At 48.2% G+C, this 19,642-nt stretch overlaps 2 long non-coding RNA genes across 2 annotated transcripts in view; one reads left to right on the forward strand and one right to left on the reverse strand.

Annotated features, from left to right (window-relative positions):
* The window catches only part of LOC308186610, a 316,995-nt gene that overhangs the window by 208,200 nt on the left and 89,153 nt on the right, over positions 1–19,642 (reverse strand). The gene's annotated exons all lie outside the window — the stretch shown is intronic.
* Positions 14,492–19,642, forward strand: part of LOC308186611 — a 126,211-nt gene continuing 121,060 nt past the window's right edge. Inside the window, exon 1 of the long non-coding RNA XR_013944138.1 lies at positions 14,492–15,311. This is a non-coding gene — a long non-coding RNA (uncharacterized lncRNA). The remainder of the gene's footprint in view (positions 15,312–19,642) is intronic.

The following is a 19,642-nucleotide window of genomic DNA, read 5'->3' on the forward strand; positions in this document are numbered from 1 at the left end:
CTGAGCATAGCATGACTAGCTTCAACATTCAACACCTGAGAGATCCAACAAGCCGTACACCCCCACCAAACCCCAATCCTCCCCCTCATAGGATTAATCCTCGCAGCCGCAGGAAAATCCGCCCAATTTGGACTCCACCCATGACTGCCCGCAGCAATAGAAGGCCCCACCCCAGTATCAGCCCTACTGCACTCCAGTACCATAGTAGTAGCCGGAATCTTCCTGCTCATCCGCATGCACCCCCTGCTAGCCACCAACCAGACAGCCCTAACTGCCTGCCTATGCCTAGGTGCTCTATCAACCCTATTCGCTGCCACATGCGCCCTAACCCAAAATGACATCAAAAAAATCATTGCTTTCTCAACATCCAGCCAACTAGGACTAATAATAGTCACTATCGGACTAAACCTCCCACAACTAGCCTTCCTACACATCTCAACCCATGCCTTCTTTAAAGCCATACTATTCCTATGCTCAGGGTCTATCATCCACAACCTAAACGGAGAACAAGATATCCGAAAGATAGGAGGCCTACAGAAAATACTCCCAGTCACTACTTCCTGCCTAACCATCGGAAACCTGGCGCTGATAGGAACCCCATTCCTAGCCGGATTCTACTCAAAAGACCTCATCATCGAAAGCTTAAACACATCATACCTAAATACTTGAGCCCTACTCCTAACCCTTATAGCCACAGCATTCACCGCAACCTACAGCATCCGCATAACCATCCTAGTCCAAGCTGGACAAACCCGAATCCCCCCAATAGTATCAATAAACGAAAACAACCCACTAATCACCGCCCCCCTAACCCGACTCGCCCTAGGCAGCATTACAGCAGGAATAATCATTACCTCTTTCATCACACCAACCAAAACCCCCCCAATAACCATACCCCTTATCACCAAAACTGCTGCCATCCTCATAACAATCCTAGGAATCATCCTAGCCCTAGAACTATCGAACATAACACACACCCTCACTCACCCCAAACCAACCCCCCTCATAAACTTCTCCTCTGCATTAGGGTACTTCAACCCCCTAGTACACCGATTCTTCTCCAAAAACCTACTAGAAAAGGGACAAAACATTGCCCTACACTTGATCGACCTCTCCTGACTCAAAAAAATAGGGCCAGAGGGCCTTGCTGAACTACAAGTAGCCGCAAGCAAAGCCGCAACCTCAATACACACAGGGCTAATTAAGGCCTACCTAGGATCCTTCGCCCTCTCCATCCTGGTAATAATCCTAATAACACACAGACTCACTAATGGCCCCTAACATCCGCAAATCCCATCCCCTACTAAAAATAATCAACAACTCCCTAATCGACCTACCTGCCCCCTCCAACATCTCTGCCTGATGAAACTTCGGCTCCCTTCTAGCCATCTGCTTAGCCACACAAATCCTAACAGGCCTGCTACTAGCCATACACTACACCGCAGACACTTCACTCGCCTTCTCCTCAGTAGCTCACACATGCCGAGACGTCCAGTACGGATGGCTCATCCGCAACCTCCACGCCAATGGTGCTTCGCTCTTCTTTATCTGCATCTACTTACACATCGGACGAGGCCTCTACTACGGCTCCTACCTATACAAAGAAACCTGAAACACAGGAGTAATCCTCCTACTCACCCTAATAGCAACTGCCTTCGTAGGGTATGTCCTACCATGAGGACAAATGTCATTCTGAGGGGCCACCGTAATCACCAACCTATTCTCAGCCATCCCGTACATTGGGCAAACTCTAGTAGAATGAGCCTGAGGAGGATTCTCAGTAGACAATCCAACCTTAACCCGATTCTTCGCCATCCACTTCCTACTGCCCTTCCTAATTGCAGGAATCACCCTAGTCCACCTAACCTTCCTACACAAATCAGGCTCAAATAACCCACTAGGAATCGTATCAGACTGCGACAAAATCCCATTCCACCCACACTTCTCCATGAAAGACAGCTTAGGGCTTACCCTAATAATCACCCCTCTAATAGCACTAGCCCTATTTTCACCGAACCTCCTGGTTCTTGGAATCCTAGTTGGGAGTGGTTGGCCACATGAGATGTACAGGATTTTTACCTGTGATTTAGTCTTGACAAGGCTATGTAATTGGTTTACTAATGTCTCATAAGAAAGAAGCATGAGCGGTTAATGCAGTTGGCTTGAAACCCATCCCCAGTGGTGCCAGTGCACTCTCTGCACTCACTGCACTGCATCCCCAGTGGTGCCAGTGCGCTCTCTGGACTCACTGCACTGCATCCCCAGTGGTGCCAGTGCACTCTCTGGACTCACTGCACTGCATCCCCAGTGGTGCCAGTGCACTCTCTGGACTCACTGCACTGCATCCCCAGTGGTGCCAGTGCACTCTGTGGACTCACTGTAGTGCATCCCCAGTGGTGCCAGTGCTCTCTCTGGACTCACTGTACTGCATCCCCAGTGGTGCCAGTGCACACGCTGGACTCACTGCAGTGCATCCCCAGTGGTGCCAGTGCACTCTCTGGACTCACTGCACTGCATCCCCAGTGGTGCCAGTGCACTCTCTGGACTCACTGCAGGGCATCCCCAGTGGTGCCAGTGCACTCTCTGGACTCACTGCACTGCATCCCCGGTGGTGCCAGTGCACTCTCTGGACTCACTGAAGTGCATCCCCATTGGTGCCATTGCACTCTCTGCACTCACTGCACTGCATCCCCAGTGGTGCCAGTGCGCTCTCCGGAGTCACAGCACTGCATCCCCAGTGGTGCCAGTGCACTCACTGGACACACTGTACTGCATTACAGGTGGTGCCAGTGCACTCTCTGCACTCACTGCACAGCATCCCCAGTGGTGCCAGTGCATTCACTGGACTCACTGGACTGCATCACCAGTGGTGCCAGTGCACTCTCTGGACTCACTGCAGTGCATCCCCAGTGGTGCCAGTGCACTCTCTGGACTCACTGCAGTGCATCCCCAGTGGTGCCAGTGCAGTCTCTGGACTCACTGCAGTGCATCCCCAGTGGTGCCAGTGCAGTCTCTGGACTCACTGCACTGCATCCCCAGTGGTGCCAGTGCACTCTCTGCACTCACTGCAGTGCATCCCCAGTGGTGCCAGTGCAATCTCTGGACTCACTGCAGTTCATCCCCACTGGTGCCAGTGCACTCTCTGGACTCACTGCAGTGCATCCCCAGGGCAAAAGCGGGGATGTGAACATAAGACGAGAAGACCCTGTGGAACTTAAAAATCAACGACCACCGCGAATCCTCAATCAACCCCACTGGGGCCACTACCATCGCAGAGCCTGGTCGATATTTTTCGGTTGGGGCGACCTTGGAGGAGAACAAATCCTCCAAAAACAAGACCATACCTCTTTACCTAGAGCTACCCCTCAAAGTGCTAACAGTGACCAGACCCAATATAATTGATTAATGGACCAAGCTACCCCAGGGATAACAGCGCAATCCCCCTCAAGAGCCCATATCGACAGGGGGGTTTACGACCTCGATGTTGGATCAGGACATCCTAATGGTGCAGCCGCTATTAAGGGTTCGTTTGTTCAACGATTAACAGTCCTACGTGATCTGAGTTCAGACCGGAGCAATCCAGGTCGGTTTCTATCTATGACACACTCTCCCCAGTACGAAAGGACCGGGAAAGTGGGGCCAATACCACAAGCACGCCCCCCCCCTCTAAGCAGTGAAACCAACTAAACCGTGAAGAGGGCCTTCCCCCACCACTTTCAATCCTAGAAAAGGACCAGCTAGAGTGGCAGAGCCCGGCAAGTGCAGAAGGCTTAAGCCCTTTCCCCAGAGGTTCAAATCCTCTCCCTAGCTTCACCCATGATTCAAATAACAACACTAAGCTGCCTCGTTATATCCCTCCTATACATCATCCCAATCCTGATTGCCGTAGCCTTCCTAACCCTAGCAGAACGGAAAATCCTAAGCTACATACAATCCCGCAAAGGCCCTAACGTTGTCGGGCCTTTTGGCCTACTTCAACCATTTGCGGACGGACTGAAACTATTTACCAAAGAGCCCATCCGACCCTCTACCTCTTCCCCACTTCTATTCATTCTGATACCAATACTAGCCCTTGTCCTAGCCCTCACCACTTGAGCACCACTACCGCTCCCATTTCCCCTAGCAGATCTAAACCTCGGAGTTCTCTTCCTAATAGCCATGTCAAGCCTAGCCGTCTACTCAGTCCTATGATCAGGCTGAGCCTCGAACTCAAAATACGCACTAATCGGAGCCCTACGGGCAGTAGCACAGACCATTTCATACGAAGTGACACTGGCCATAATCCTGCTATCAATAATCATACTAAGCGGAAGCTACACACTCAGCTCCTTTGCCGTCGCACAGGAGCCTCTATACTTCATTTTCTCCTCATGACCCCTAGCAATAATATGATACGTATCCACCCTAGCAGAGACAAACCGAGCTCCTTTTGACCTCACAGAGGGTGAATCTGAGCTAGTCTCAGGGTTTAACGTTGAATACGCCGCAGGACCCTTCGCCTTATTCTTCCTAGCTGAATATGCGAACATTATGCTAATAAATACACTTACAGCCATCATATTCCTAAACCCAAGCGCCCTAGGGCCACCCACAGAACTATTCCCCGTCATCCTAGCCACAAAAGTCCTCCTACTATCTTCTGGTTTCTTATGGGTCCGAGCTTCATACCCACGATTCCGATATGACCAACTAATGCACCTACTATGAAAAAACTTCCTACCCCTCACACTAGCTCTGTGCCTCTGACACATCAGCATACCTATCTGCTATGCAGGCCTACCTCCTTACATAAGGAAATGTGCCTGAACTACAAAGGGTCACTATGATAAAGTGAACATAGAGGTATAACAGCCCTCTCATTTCCTGTTGACCTTAGAAAAGTAGGAATTGAACCCACACAAGAGAAATCAAAATTCTCCATACTTCCCTTATATTATTTTCTAGTAGAGTCAGCTAATCAAGCTATCGGGCCCATACCCCGAAAATGATGGTTTAACCCCCTCCTCTACTAATGAACCCTTACGCGACCCCAATCATAACCTTCAGCCTCATCTTGGGCACCACAATCACAATTTCCAGCAACCACTGAGTTCTGGCCTGGACAGGACTGGAGATCAACGCACTAGCCATCATTCCCCTAATTGCCAAATCCCACCACCCACGAGCAGTAGAAGCCGCAACGAAATACTTCCTAACCCAAGCAGCTGCTTCCGCCCTGGTCCTATTCTCTAGCATAACCAATGCCTGAGTCACCGGCCAATGAGACATCACACAAATAAACCACCCAACCTCCTGTCTACTACTGACAGCAGCAATCGCTATTAAACTGGGCCTAGTGCCATTTCACTTCTGATTCCCAGAAGTACTACAAGGATCGCCACTAATAACAGCCCTGCTACTCTCGACCCTCATAAAATTCCCCCCACTAACCCTGCTCCTACTAACATCCAAATCCCTCGACCCAGCTCTACTCACCGCCATGGCCCTAGCCTCAACAGCACTAGGAGGCTGAATAGGACTGAACCAAACACAAACACGCAAAATCCTAGCCTTCTCGTCCATCTCCCACTTAGGCTGAATCGCCATCATCCTAGTTTACAGCCCCAAATTGGCCTTACTTACCTTCTACCTATACACAATCATAACATCAGCCGTATTCCTAGCCCTTAACAAAATCAAAGCCCTTAACCTATCCATGATCACAACCTCATGAACAAAAACCCCAGTGCTAAACGCCACCCTAATACTAGTACTTTTATCCCTAGCAGGCCTCCCCCCATTAACAGGCTTTATACCAAAGTGACTTATCATCCAAGAACTAACTAAACAGGAAATAACACCAGCAGCCATGGCAATTGCCATGCTATCACTGCTCAGCCTCTTCTTCTACCTACGCCTCGCATACCACTCAACAATTACCCTTCCCCCCAACTCCTCTAACCACATAAAACAATGATACACTAGCAAAGCCCCAAGCACACCTACTGCGGTCCTTGCCTCACTATCAATCCTCTTACTTCCCCTGTCCCCAATAATACATGCCATTGTCTAGAAACTTAGGATAACACCCCAAACCGAAGGCCTTCAAAGCCTTAAATAAGAGTTAAACCCTCTTAGTTTCTGCACATTAAGACTTACAGAATATTAACCTGTATCTTCTGAATGCAAGTCAGACGCTTTAATTAAGCTAAAGCCTCCCTAGACAGATGGGCTTCGATCCCACAAAACTCTAGTTAACAGCTAAATGCCTAAACCAATTGGCTTCTGCCTACAAAGACCCTGACGCACCCTAGTGCGCATCGATGAGCTTGCAACTCAACATGAATTTCACTACAGAGCCGATAAGAAGAGGAATTAAACCTCTGTAAAAAGGACTACAGCCTAACGCTTCAACACTCAGCCATCTTACCCGTCACCTTCATCAACCGATGACTATTTTCCACTAACCATAAGGATATTGGCACCCTGTACCTCATCTTCGGGGCATGAGCAGGAATAGTCGGCACCGCACTCAGCCTATTAATCCGCGCAGAACTAGGACAACCAGGAACTCTCCTAGGCGACGACCAAATTTACAATGTAATCGTTACCGCTCACGCCTTTGTAATAAGCTTCTTTATAGTCATACCCATCATGATCGGAGGATTCGGCAACTGATTAGTCCCCCTCATAATCGGTGCCCCCGACATAGCATTCCCGCGAATAAACAACATAAGCTTTTGACTCCTCCCCCCATCATTCCTCCTCCTACTAGCCTCATCCACTGTAGAAGCTGGCGCCGGCACAGGCTGAACTGTCTACCCTCCCCTAGCAGGTAACCTTGCCCACGCCGGAGCTTCAGTAGACCTGGCTATCTTCTCACTCCACTTAGCCGGTATCTCCTCCATCCTTGGGGCCATCAACTTTATCACCACAGCCATCAACATAAAACCCCCCGCACTCTCACAATACCAAACCCCACTATTTGTCTGATCCGTACTAATTACCGCCATCCTACTCCTTCTATCACTCCCCGTACTCGCCGCCGGTATTACAATATTACTAACTGATCGAAACCTAAACACCACATTCTTCGACCCCGCTGGAGGAGGAGACCCAATCCTGTACCAACACCTATTCTGATTCTTCGGACACCCAGAAGTCTATATTCTGATCCTACCGGGGTTCGGAATCATCTCACACGTAGTCACGTACTACTCAGGCAAAAAGGAGCCCTTCGGCTACATGGGAATAGTCTGAGCCATACTATCCATCGGCTTCCTAGGATTCATCGTCTGAGCTCACCACATGTTTACAGTAGGAATAGACGTTGATACCCGAGCCTACTTTACATCAGCCACTATAATCATTGCCATCCCTACCGGAATCAAAGTATTTAGCTGACTAGCCACCCTGCACGGAGGAACAATCAAATGAGACCCCCCCAATACTATGAGCTCTAGGATTTATCTTCCTATTTACCATCGGAGGATTAACAGGAATCGTTCTTGCAAACTCTTCCCTAGACATCGCCCTGCACGACACGTACTACGTAGTTGCCCACTTCCACTACGTCCTATCCATAGGCGCCGTCTTTGCCATTCTAGCAGGATTTACTCACTGATTCCCACTACTCACTGGGTTTACCCTACACCAAACATGAGCAAAAGCCCACTTCGGGGTAATATTTACAGGAGTAAACCTAACGTTCTTCCACCAGCACTTCCTAGGCCTAGCAGGAATACCCCGACGATACTCGGACTATCCCGACGCCTACACACTATGAAACACCATTTCCTCCATCGGCTCCCTAATCTCAATAGTAGCCGTAATCATACTAATATTCATCATCTGAGAAGCCTTTTCGGCCAAACGAAAAGTCCTACAACCAGAACTAACTACCACAAACGTTGAATGAATCCACGGCTGCCCTCCCCCATACCATACTTTCGAGGAACCGGCCTTCGTCCAGGTACAAGAAAGGAAGGAATCGAACCCTCACATGCTGGTTTCAAGCCAACTGCATTCACCGCTCATGCTTCTTTCTTATGAGACGTTAGTAAACCAATTACATAGCCTTGTCAAGACTAAATCACAGGTAAAAATCCAGTACATCTCATGTGGCCAACCACTCCCAACTAGGATTCCAAGACGCCTCATCACCCATCATAGAAGAACTCGTTGAATTCCACGACCACGCCCTAATCGTTGCCCTAGCTATCTGCAGCCTAGTTCTCTACCTTTTAGCCCACATACTAACAGAAAAAGAGAATAGGTTGGTGATTACGGTGGCCCCTCAGAATGACATTTGTCCTCATGGTAGGACATACCCTACGAAGGCAGTTGCTATTAGGGTGAGTAGGAGGATTACTCCTGTGTTTCAGGTTTCTTTGTATAGGTAGGAGCCGTAGTAGAGGCCTCGTCCGATGTGTAAGTAGATGCAGTTAAAGAAGAGCGAAGCACCATTGGCGTGGAGGTTGCGGATGAGCCATCCGTACTGGACGTCTCGGCATGTGTGAGCTACTGAGGAGAAGGCGAGTGAAGTGTCTGCGGTGTAGTGTATGGCTAGTAGCAGGCCTGTTAGGATTTGTGTGGCTAAGCAGATGGCTAGAAGGGAGCCGAAGTTTCATCAGGCAGAGATGTTGGAGGGGGCAGGTAGGTCGATTAGGGAGTTGTTGATTATTTTTAGTAGGGGATGGGATTTGCGGATGTTAGGGGCCATTAGTGAGTCTGTGTGTTATTAGGATTATTACCAGGATGGAGAGGGCGAAGGATCCTAGGTAGGCCTTAATTAGCCCTGTGTGTATTGAGGTTGCGGCTTTGCTTGCGGCTACTTGTAGTTCAGCAAGGCCCTCTGGCCCTATTTTTTTGAGTCAGGAGAGGTCGATCAAGTGTAGGGCAATGTTTTGTCCCTTTTCTAGTAGGTTTTTGGAGAAGAATCGGTGTACTAGGGGGTTGAAGTACCCTAATGCAGAGGAGAAGTTTATGAGGGGGGTTGGTTTGGGGTGAGTGAGGGTGTGTGTTATGTTCGATAGTTCTAGGGCTAGGATGATTCCTAGGATTGTTATGAGGATGGCAGCAGTTTTGGTGATAAGGGGTATGGTTATTGGGGGGGTTTTGGTTGGTGTGATGAAAGAGGTAATGATTATTCCTGCTGTAATGCTGCCTAGGGCGAGCGAACCCTTAATAGCGGCTGCACCATTAGGATGTCCTGATCCAACATCGAGGTCGTAAACCCCCCTGTCGATATGGGCTCTTGAGGGGGATTGCGCTGTTATCCCTGGGGTAGCTTGGTCCATTAATCAATTATATTGGGTCTGGTCACTGTTAGCACTTTGAGGGGTAGCTCTAGGTAAAGAGGTATGGTCTTGTTTTTGGAGGATTTGTTCTCCTCCAAGGTCGCCCCAACCGAAAAATATCGACCAGGCTCTGCGATGGTAGTGGCCCCAGTGGGGTTGATTGAGGATTCGCGGTGGTCGTTGATTTTTAAGTTCCACAGGGTCTTCTCGTCTTATGTTCACATCCCCGCTTTTGCACGGGGAGATCAATTTCACTGATTATCTGTGAGAGACAGTTAAGACCTCGTTTAGCCATTCATACAAGTCTCGATTTATGGGACAATTGATTGCGCTACCTTTGCACGGTTAGGATACCGCGGCCGTTAAACCTAAGTCACCGGGCAGGCATCACCTTCAATACTTGTTTAATTTGCTGAAGGCTATGTTTTTGGTAAACAGTCGGGCCTTATTAATTTGCCGAGTTCCTTTCACAGATTTTAATCGCTCTTATAGGCGCTCCTGAGTCGGGTTAACAGGGTTAGTTAATACGTGGTCTTGTAGGGGTTTTTGTATCTGTCTAGGTCTGTTAATAATGTTTCTATGTAAGCTTGCGCCGTTAGAGGGGTGTGGCCCTGTACATGAGGGGCCTAGGATGATTCCTAGGATTGTTATGAGGATGGCAGCGGTTTTGGTGATAAGGGGTATGGTTATTGGGGGGGTTTTGGTTGGTGTGATGAAAGAGGTAATGATTATTCCTGCTGTAATGCTGCCTAGGGCGAGTCGGGTTAGGGGGGCGGTGATTAGTGGGTTGTTTTCGTTTATTGATACTATTGGGGGGATTCGGGTTTGTCCAGCTTGGACTAGGATGGTTATGCGGATGCTGTAGGTTGCGGTGAATGCTGTGGCTATAAGGGTTAGGAGTAGGGCTCAAGTATTTAGGTATGATGTGTTTAAGCTTTCGATGATGAGGTCTTTTGAGTAGAATCCGGCTAGGAATGGGGTTCCTATCAGCGCCAGGTTTCCGATGGTTAGGCAGGAAGTAGTGACTGGGAGTATTTTCTGTAGGCCTCCTATCTTTCGGATATCTTGTTCTCCGTTTAGGTTGTGGATGATAGACCCTGAGCATAGGAATAGTATGGCTTTAAAGAAGGCATGGGTTGAGATGTGTAGGAAGGCTAGTTGTGGGAGGTTTAGTCCGATAGTGACTATTATTAGTCCTAGTTGGCTGGATGTTGAGAAAGCAATGATTTTTTTGATGTCATTTTGGGTTAGGGCGCATGTGGCAGCGAATAGGGTTGATAGAGCACCTAGGCATAGGCAGGCAGTTAGGGCTGTCTGGTTGGTGGCTAGCAGGGGGTGCATGCGGATGAGCAGGAAGATTCCGGCTACTACTATGGTACTGGAGTGCAGTAGGGCTGATACTGGGGTGGGGCCTTCTATTGCTGCGGGCAGTCATGGGTGGAGTCCAAATTGGGCGGATTTTCCTGCGGCTGCGAGGATTAATCCTATGAGGGGGAGGATTGGGGTTTGGTGGGGGTGTACGGCTTGTTGGATCTCTCAGGTGTTGAATGTTGAAGCTAGTCATGCTATGCTCAGGATCAGTCCGATGTCTCCGATTCGGTTGTAGATTACGGCTCGTAGGGCGGCGGTGTTGGCATCTGCTCGGCCTTGTCATCAGCCGATGAGAAGGAAGGACATGATTCGTACTCCTTCCCAGCCTACGAATAGGAGGAATATGTTGTTTGCGGTTGTTAGGAGGAGTATGGCGACTAGGAATGTCAGTAGGTAGGTGAAAAATTTTGTTACGTATGGCTCTGAGGCCATGTATCATATGGCGAATTGTAGGATTGATCATGTTACAAATAGGGCGATTGGAAGAAATGTTATTGAGTATTGGTCTATTTTTAGGCTCAGGGGGATTTTAAAGTTTATAATGAATTTTCACTCCCAGTGGCAGGTGACAGATTCTACTCCCGAGTAGATGAATGCGGTTGTAGGGGCTAGGCTAATTAGGAATGCGGTTTTAACAGCGCGGGTGGTGGCTTGTGGGGTGTTTTTAAAGTTTTTAAATAGAAATGGCAGGATGATTGGGGTTAGGAGGATTGTCAGCGTGAGTAGTGTGAGGGAGTTGATTAGTAGTGTGGGGTTCACTACTTTTACTTGGATTTGCACCAAGATGGGTGGTTCCTAAGACCAGTGGATTGCTGTTATCCTTTAAAAGTAAGGGGGCTGAGGTTTTAGGCTCAGATGTAAGAGTTAGCAGCTCTTGTTGGTTAAACCCTCCCCTCGGCAGGTAAGAAGGTTTGAACTTCTATTCTTAGAATCACAGTCTAATGTTTGGTTTAAACTATACTTGCATGAGGGGATTCCGGAGATCAGTTCGGGTTTGAGGATTAGGAGGAATATTGGGATAATGTGGAGTGTTATGAGCAGGTGTTCTCGCGTGGTTGAGTTTTGCATAGATGTGATGTGGGAGGGGATTGAGCCTCGTTGGGTCATTAGTAGTATGAATAAGGTGTAGGAGGCGGTTAGTAGGGTTGCGATTCCTGTTAGGATGATCGTGAAGGCAGATCAGTTGAATAAGGTGATTATAATGGTTAGCTCTGCTATGAGGTTTGTTGTTGGGGGTAAGGCTATGTTTGTTAGATTGGCCAGCAATCATCAGGTAGCTATGAGTGGTAGGAGAGGTTGTAGGCCTCGTGTGAGTAGTAGAATTCGGCTGTGCGTACGTTCATAGTTTGTGTTGGCTAGGCAGAATAGTATGGAGGAAGTTAGTCCATGGGAAATTATTAGGATCATTGCCCCTGAGAATGATCAGTGGGTTTGGATTATTCCTGCGGCGATAACTAGGCCTATGTGGCTAACGGATGAATAAGCGATTAGTGATTTTAGGTCTGTCTGTCGTAGGCAGATTGAGCTAGTCATTAGGGCGCCTCATAGGGCCAGGGTTAGGAAGGGGTAGTGCAGGAGGTTGGACAGTGGGCCCATAAATAGAGTGACTTGTATAATTCCGTATCCTCCTAGCTTTAGTAGTAGGGCGGCGAGGAGTATTGAGCCTGCGATGGGTGCTTCTACGTGGGCTTTTGGCAGTCAGAGGTGTAGGCCGTATAGTGGGGCTTTTACTATGAATGCTATGAGCAGTGCTAGACCTGATAGTATTCCTGTCCATGAGGTGGATAGGGTTGGGTGGGTTAGTTGTAGGGTTGGCAGGTGCAGGGTGCCAATTTTCACGTATAGGTGTATGATTGTGATTAGCAGGGGTAGAGAGCTTACTGGCGTGTAGAATAGCAGGTAGATGCCAGCGCTTAGGCGTTCTGGTTGGTTCCCCCATCGGGTGATTAAGATTAGGGTGGGAATGAGGGTTGCTTCAAATGAGATGTAAAATAGTGCTAGTTCTGTGGTGGAAAAGGCTAGTAGGATGAATGGCTGGACTGCGACTAAGGTTGAGATAAAGATTCGTTTGCGTTGTAGGGGTTCTTGTTGCAGGTGGTTTTGGCTTGCTATGATTATGAGTGGGAGTAGTCAGCAGGATAGTACTAGGAGGGGGGATGAGATTTGGTCAATTCCTGTTCAGTTGGATAAAAATTTGTAGGGGTAGTAGGTTGGGATTAATCACTGTAGGCTTAGGGCAGCGATTAGGAGGCTGTATAAGGTGGTGTTAGTCCATAGAAATTTTGGTGGAGACAGCAGGGCTGTTGGAAGAAGTATGATTGTGGGTAGGATGATTTTTAGCATTGCAGGAGGTTTAGGTTGTGTAGATGGTCGGAGCCATGTGTGCGGGTGGAGGCTACTAGGATGGCCAGGCCTGTGCCCGCCTCACACGCTGAGAAGGTTAGCATGAGAATTGGTACCATGGTGAATGAGGAGACTTGGTTTTCGATGGATCATATTGATAGGCCTACGAATATCGATAATATTATGCTTTCAAGGCATAGTAGGGCGGATACTAGGTGGGTTCGGTGGAAGGCTAGCCCTAGTCCGCTGAAAATGAAGGCTGAGTAGAAGCTTAAATGTAGGGGCGACATAAGAAAGTTACAGGGTTGGCTGTAATCTGCTGGGTCGAAACCAGCTATCTTTTTGGTTAGACTAACTTTCTGTTATTCTGCTCATTCTAGGCCCCCTTGAATTCACTCGTAGGCCAGTCCGAGTGTTAGGAGAAGGAGGATCACTACAGTTCAGGTGAGGGTCATTAGGGGGGATTGGAGTTGGACGGCTCATGGCAGGGGGAGTAGGAGGGCGATTTCTAGGTCGAATAGGACGAACAGGATGGCTACTGAGGAAGAATCGGACTGAGAATGGTAATCGAGCAGATCCAAGTGGGTCGAATCCACATTCGTACGGTGAGAGTTTCTCTGAGTCGGGGTTTATTTGGGCGAGTCAGAAGTTTAATGCGGTTAGGGCGGCGCTTAGGATTGATGATAGGGCGAATATGAACATGAGTGCGTTCATTGCTCTCCTCTGGGTTTATACCAGATTCTAGAGATTGGAAGTCAATTGTAATTAATATACTAGAAGAGCAAGATCCTCATCAGTAGATGGTTATGTAGAGGAATAGTCAGATGACGTCTACGAAGTGTCAGTATCAGGCTGCTGCCTCGAATCCGAAGTGGTGGTCTGATGTAAAGTGGAACTTGATCAGTCGGAAGAGGCAGACGGTCAGGAAGGAGGATCCGATGATTACGTGGAGTCCGTGGAATCCAGTGGCAACGAAGAAGGTAGATCCGTAGACGCTATCGGCGATTGAGAATGGGGCTTCGTGGTATTCTATTGCTTGTAGGGCTGTGAAGTAGAATCCCAAGAGGATCGTTAGGGTTAGGGCGTGGATGGCATGTTTTCGGTTTCCTTCTGTGATGCTGTGATGGGCTCACGTTACGGTAACGCCTGAGGCTAGTAGGATGGCTGTGTTTAGTAGGGGGACTTCTATCGGGTTGAGTGGTTTAATTCCTGTTGGGGGTCATTGGCCTCCTAGTTCTGGGGTTGGGGCCAGGCTCGAGTGGAAGAACGCTCAGAAGAACCCTAAGAAGAAGAATGCTTCGGATGTGATGAAAAGGATTATGCCGTATCGTAGGCCTTTTTGGACTGTGGGAGTGTGATGGCCTTGGAAGGTGCTTTCTCGTACAATGTCTCGTCATCATTGGAGTATTACTAGGAGTATTGAGATGAGGCCTAGGGTTAGTAGTATGGATGAGTTGTAGTGGAATCACATGATTAATCCTGAGGTTGTGAGTAGGGCGGCGGCTGCCCCGAAGATTGGTCAAGGGCTTGGGTCAACTATGTGGTATGAGTGTGCTTGGTGTGCCATTAGATGTTTTCTTGTAAGTATAGGCTTAGAAGGAGCACGAAGACGTAGGCCTGGATTATGGCTACTGCTACTTCTAGGATGGTTAGGAGTAGTAGGATGATTATTGTTAGGATGGATACTGCAGGAAGGGTGGGTATTAATGCAATGGAGGCTGTAGAGATGAGTTGGATGAGTAAGTGTCCTGCTGTAAGGTTGGCTGTAAGGCGGACTCCGAGGGCTAGGGGGCGGATTAGTAGGCTGGTTGTTTCGATCAGGATTAGTGCGGGGATTAGGGGTGTAGGGGTACCTTCGGGTAATAGGTGGGCTAAAGAGGCTGATGGTTGGTTTCGTAGGCCTGTTAGTAGTGTGGCGAGCCATAGTGGGAAGGCTAGGGCTATGTTCATAGATAGTTGGGTGGTTGGGGTGAATGTATATGGAAGGAGGCCTAGAAGGTTGATTGTAAGAAGTATGATTATTAGGGATGTAAATATTATGGCTCATTTGTGGCCATTTTTGTTGAGTGGGACTATTAGTTGTTTTGTGATTAGGTGAAGGAGTCATGTTTGGATAGTAGAAAGGCGGTTGTTGATTCATCGGTTGTTTGGGGACGGGAATAGTAGGGCTGGGAAGAGTAGGGATAGTAGGATTAAGGGGATGCCAAATAGATTGGGGCTGGAAAATTGGTCAAAGAAGCTTAGGTTCATGGTCAGGATCATGGTGTGGGTTTGGTAGTGAGGGAGGTCTTATTTGATGGGGGGTTGGTTGTGGTGAAGGCTAGTAGTTTTGGTTGGATGAGGAGTGCTAGGGTTAATCAGGTTATAATTATGATTGAAAATCATGGTGCGGGGTTAAGCTGTGGCATATCATTAAGGAGGGGGAAGTCCCTCTTTGGCTAGCTTAAAAGGCTAGTGCTGTTGCATAGCTTCTTAATGATTAGGATGATGATAGAAGGGACGATCAGGCCTCGAAATGTGGGAGTGGGGTTGATTCTACTACAATGGGTATGTAGCTGTGATTAGCCCCGCAAATTTCTGAGCATTGTCCGTAAAAAATCCCAGGCCGGGTGGTAATGAATGAAGTTTGGTTTAGTCGGCCTGGGATTGCGTCTGTTTTAACTCCGAGCGTTGGGACTGCTCAGGAGTGGAGTACGTCTCCTGCAGTAATGATCACGCGGATGGGGGATTCTATTGGGATAACTACGCGGTGGTCAACTTCTAGCAGTCGGAAGTGGCCGTTGGGTAAGTCTGGGGTGGGCACTATGTAGGAGTCGAATGATAGGTCTTTGAAGTCTGTGTATTCGTAGCTTCAGTATCATTGGTGGCCGATGGCTTTTAGGGTGAGGTCTGGTTCGTCGATTTCGTCCATTATGTAGAGGATTTGTAGGGATGGGAGGGCGAGGAGTACCAGGACGATAGCAGGTAGGATTGTCCAGATCAGCTCTACTTCTTGGGCGTCTACAGCATTGGACGAGAGTTTTTCTGTTAGTATGTGGGCTAAAAGGTAGAGAACTAGGCTGCAGATAGCTAGGGCAACGATTAGGGCGTGGTCGTGGAATTCAACGAGTTCTTCTATGATGGGTGATGAGGCGTCTTGGAATCCTAGTTGGGAGTGGTTGGCCACATGAGATGTACAGGATTTTTACCTGTGATTTAGTCTTGACAAGGCTATGTAATTGGTTTACTAACGTCTCATAAGAAAGAAGCATGAGCGGTTAACCTCCTGGGAGACCCAGAAAACTTCACCCCAGCAAACCCGCTAGTAACCCCACCACACATCAAGCCAGAATGATACTTCCTATTCGCCTACGCCATCCTACGTTCAATCCCAAATAAACTAGGAGGCGTATTAGCACTGGCCGCCTCCGTACTGATCCTATTCCTAATCCCATTCCTGCACAAATCAAAACAACGAGCAATAACATTCCGACCACTCTCCCAGCTCCTATTCTGAGTACTAGTCGCCGACCTCCTCGTCCTAACATGAGTAGGAAGCCAACCCGTCGAACACCCATTCATCATCATCGGCCAACTCGCTTCAATCGCCTACTTCACTATCCTCCTATTTCTCCTCCCCGCCGCAAGCGCCCTAGAAAACAAAATACTCAACTGCTAAATACTCTAATAGTTTATAAAAACATTGGTCTTGTAAACCAAAGATTGAAGACTTACCACTTCTTAGAGTACCCCAAACTCAGAAAAAAAGGACTCAAACCTTTATCTCCAGCTCCCAAAGCTGGCATTTTCAATAAACTATTCTCTGACCCTAACCCCTAAACCGCCCGAATAGCACCCCGCGACAACCCCCGCACAAGCTCCAATACAACAAACAAAGTCAACAACAGCCCCCAACCCGCCACTAAAAACATCCCTGCCCCATGTGAATAAAACATGGAAACTCCACTAAAATCCGACCGAACAACAAACACCCCAACATTATTCACAGTAGAAACCCCGAACTTCCAAGCCCCCATAAACCCCCCAAACACCAACCCCCCAAAAACAATTGCCACAAACGCTACTGCACATCCAATCACCCGTCAATCCCCCCAAGCCCCAGGGAAAGGCTCCGCTGCTAAAGCTACTGAATAAACAAACACCACCAGCATACCCCCCAAATACACCATAAACAGCACTAAAGCCACGAACGAAACCCCAAGGCCCAGCAACCACCCGCACCCCGCCACAGACGCTAACACCAAACCAACAACCCCATAATACGGCGAAGGATTCGACGCCACACCCAAAACACCCACCGCAAAGCAAATCCCTAAAAAAAACATAAAATAAGTCATTATTCCTGCCCGGACACTACCCGAGGCCTGCGGCTCGAAAAGCCGCCATTGTTCTCAACTACAGGAACTAACCGCAAGCCCCCAATAATTCTACCCCATCTATGCCATTATGCTTAACCCCCCCCCCCCCCCCCCCCAGGGCGGGGGTATTTGGTTATGCATATTCGTGCATAAATTTATATACCCCATATACATACATACTATAGTACCAGTACTATATACATTATATACGGACTATCTTATAAGCAGGTGCTAAACCCATACATGTACACGGCCATTAAACCCTTAAACACACTCCTACCAAACCACCCGGCATGAATGTTCTAGGACCATACCCCACAACACCCAATACAACTCCACTCAAGCGCATAACAAGACCCCATTTTAATGAATGCTCACAGGACATGCTCCAACAACAACTCTCCACCACATATCTCATGCAGTTCGTATCAGACGGATTTATTAATCGTACTCCTCACGTGAAATCAGCAACCCGTTGCACATAATGTCCGGTATGACTAGCTTCAGGCCCATACGTTCCCCCTAAACCCCTCGCCCTCCTCACATTTTTGCGCCTCTGGTTCCTCGGTCAGGGCCATCCATTGGGTTCACTCACCCCTCCTTGCCCTTCAAAGTGGCATCTGTGAGTACTTTCACCTTCTCAATGCGTAATCGCGGCATGTTCCAGCTTTTTGGCGCCTCTGGTTCCTCTTATTTTTTCCGGGGTTACCTCACAGGTGGCTATTCCCAGTGATCTCGGGGGTCCCACAATCTAAGCCTGGACACACCTGCCTCACGGCCTATCCTATATTTCAAGGGTCCCTCGATGAGACGGTTGGCGTATATGGGGAATCATCCTGACACTGATGCACTTTGACCACATTCAGTTAATGTTACCTCCACCCTCCGGGTTAAATGGGGCTATTGGATGAATGCTCGTTGGACATAGCACAAAACAACAAATCATTAAGCGCAACCCCTGCGCTTCACAAACTAAACCAGTAAACTTTCGCTAACCACCATGTAGCATAAACCTTCATCGCCCAATCCCAGCAAACTACCTCTAAAACTCCATTAATCATCCCTTCCATGACATCATCGGAACGATGTACATATACACACAAACACATACAAAATAACTTAAACTTATTAGAGAAACTCCAGTACTAAAAATAGTAAACACAAGCAATAATTTCATATACTTCACTCTCACTCACCACTCAACTATCAGCTAACCACACCCCCGTCCACATAGCTTAACACAAAGCATGGCACTGAAGTTGCCAAGATGGCATAAAACATGCCTGCGGACAAAAGACTTAGTCCTAACCTTACGGTTGGTTTTTGCTAAATATATACATGCAAGTATCCGCGCCCCAGTGTAAACGCCCTCGACCACCTACCCCCATACAGGCCTTGAGGAGTGGGTATCAGGCACACCCAAGTAGTAGCCCAAGACGCCTCGCTAAGCCACGCCCCCACGGGTATTCAGCAGTAATTAACATTAAGCAATGAGTGCAAACTTGACTTAGTTATAGCAACAGCCTAACTTCAAGGGTTGGTAAATCTTGTGCCAGCCACCGCGGTCATACAAGAAACCCAAATCAACCGTCCTATTGACACGGCGTAAAGAGTGGTAAAATGCCTATCCTAGCTAACTAAGATCAAAATGCAACTGAGCTGTCATAAGCCCAAGATGCACCTAAACACACCATTAAGATGATCTTAGGAACTAACGACTGATTTAAACCCACGAAAGCCAGGGCCCAAACTGGGATTAGATACCCCACTATGCCTGGCCCTAAATCTTGATACTTACTTTACCGAAGTATCCGCCAGAGAACTACGAGCACAAACGCTTAAAACTCTAAGGACTTGGCGGTGCCCCAAACCCACCTAGAGGAGCCTGTTCTACAATCGATAATCCCCGATTAACCCAACCACCCCTTGCCAACACAGCCTACATACCGCCGTCGCCAGCCCACCTCGAATGAGAGCACAACAGTGGACACAATAGCACCCCGCTAATAAGACAGGTCAAGGTATAGCCTATGGAGTGGAAGAAATGGGCTACATTCCCTATTCATAGGGCACACGGAAAGAAGCGTGAAACCACTTCTGGAAGGCGGATTTAGCAGTAAAGTGGGACAATAGAGCCTACTTTAAGCCGGCCCTGGGGCACGTACATACCGCCCGTCACCCTCCTCAAAAGCCACATCCCACATAACTAATACCATAAATACGCTGAAGATGAGGTAAGTCGTAAGAAGGTAAGTGTACCGGAAGGTGTACTTAGAATATCAAGACGTAGCT

Source organism: Anser brachyrhynchus, assembly GCF_964034855.1.
Source record: "Anser brachyrhynchus genome assembly, contig: SCAFFOLD_72, whole genome shotgun sequence".
NCBI lineage: Eukaryota > Metazoa > Chordata > Aves > Anseriformes > Anatidae > Anser > Anser brachyrhynchus.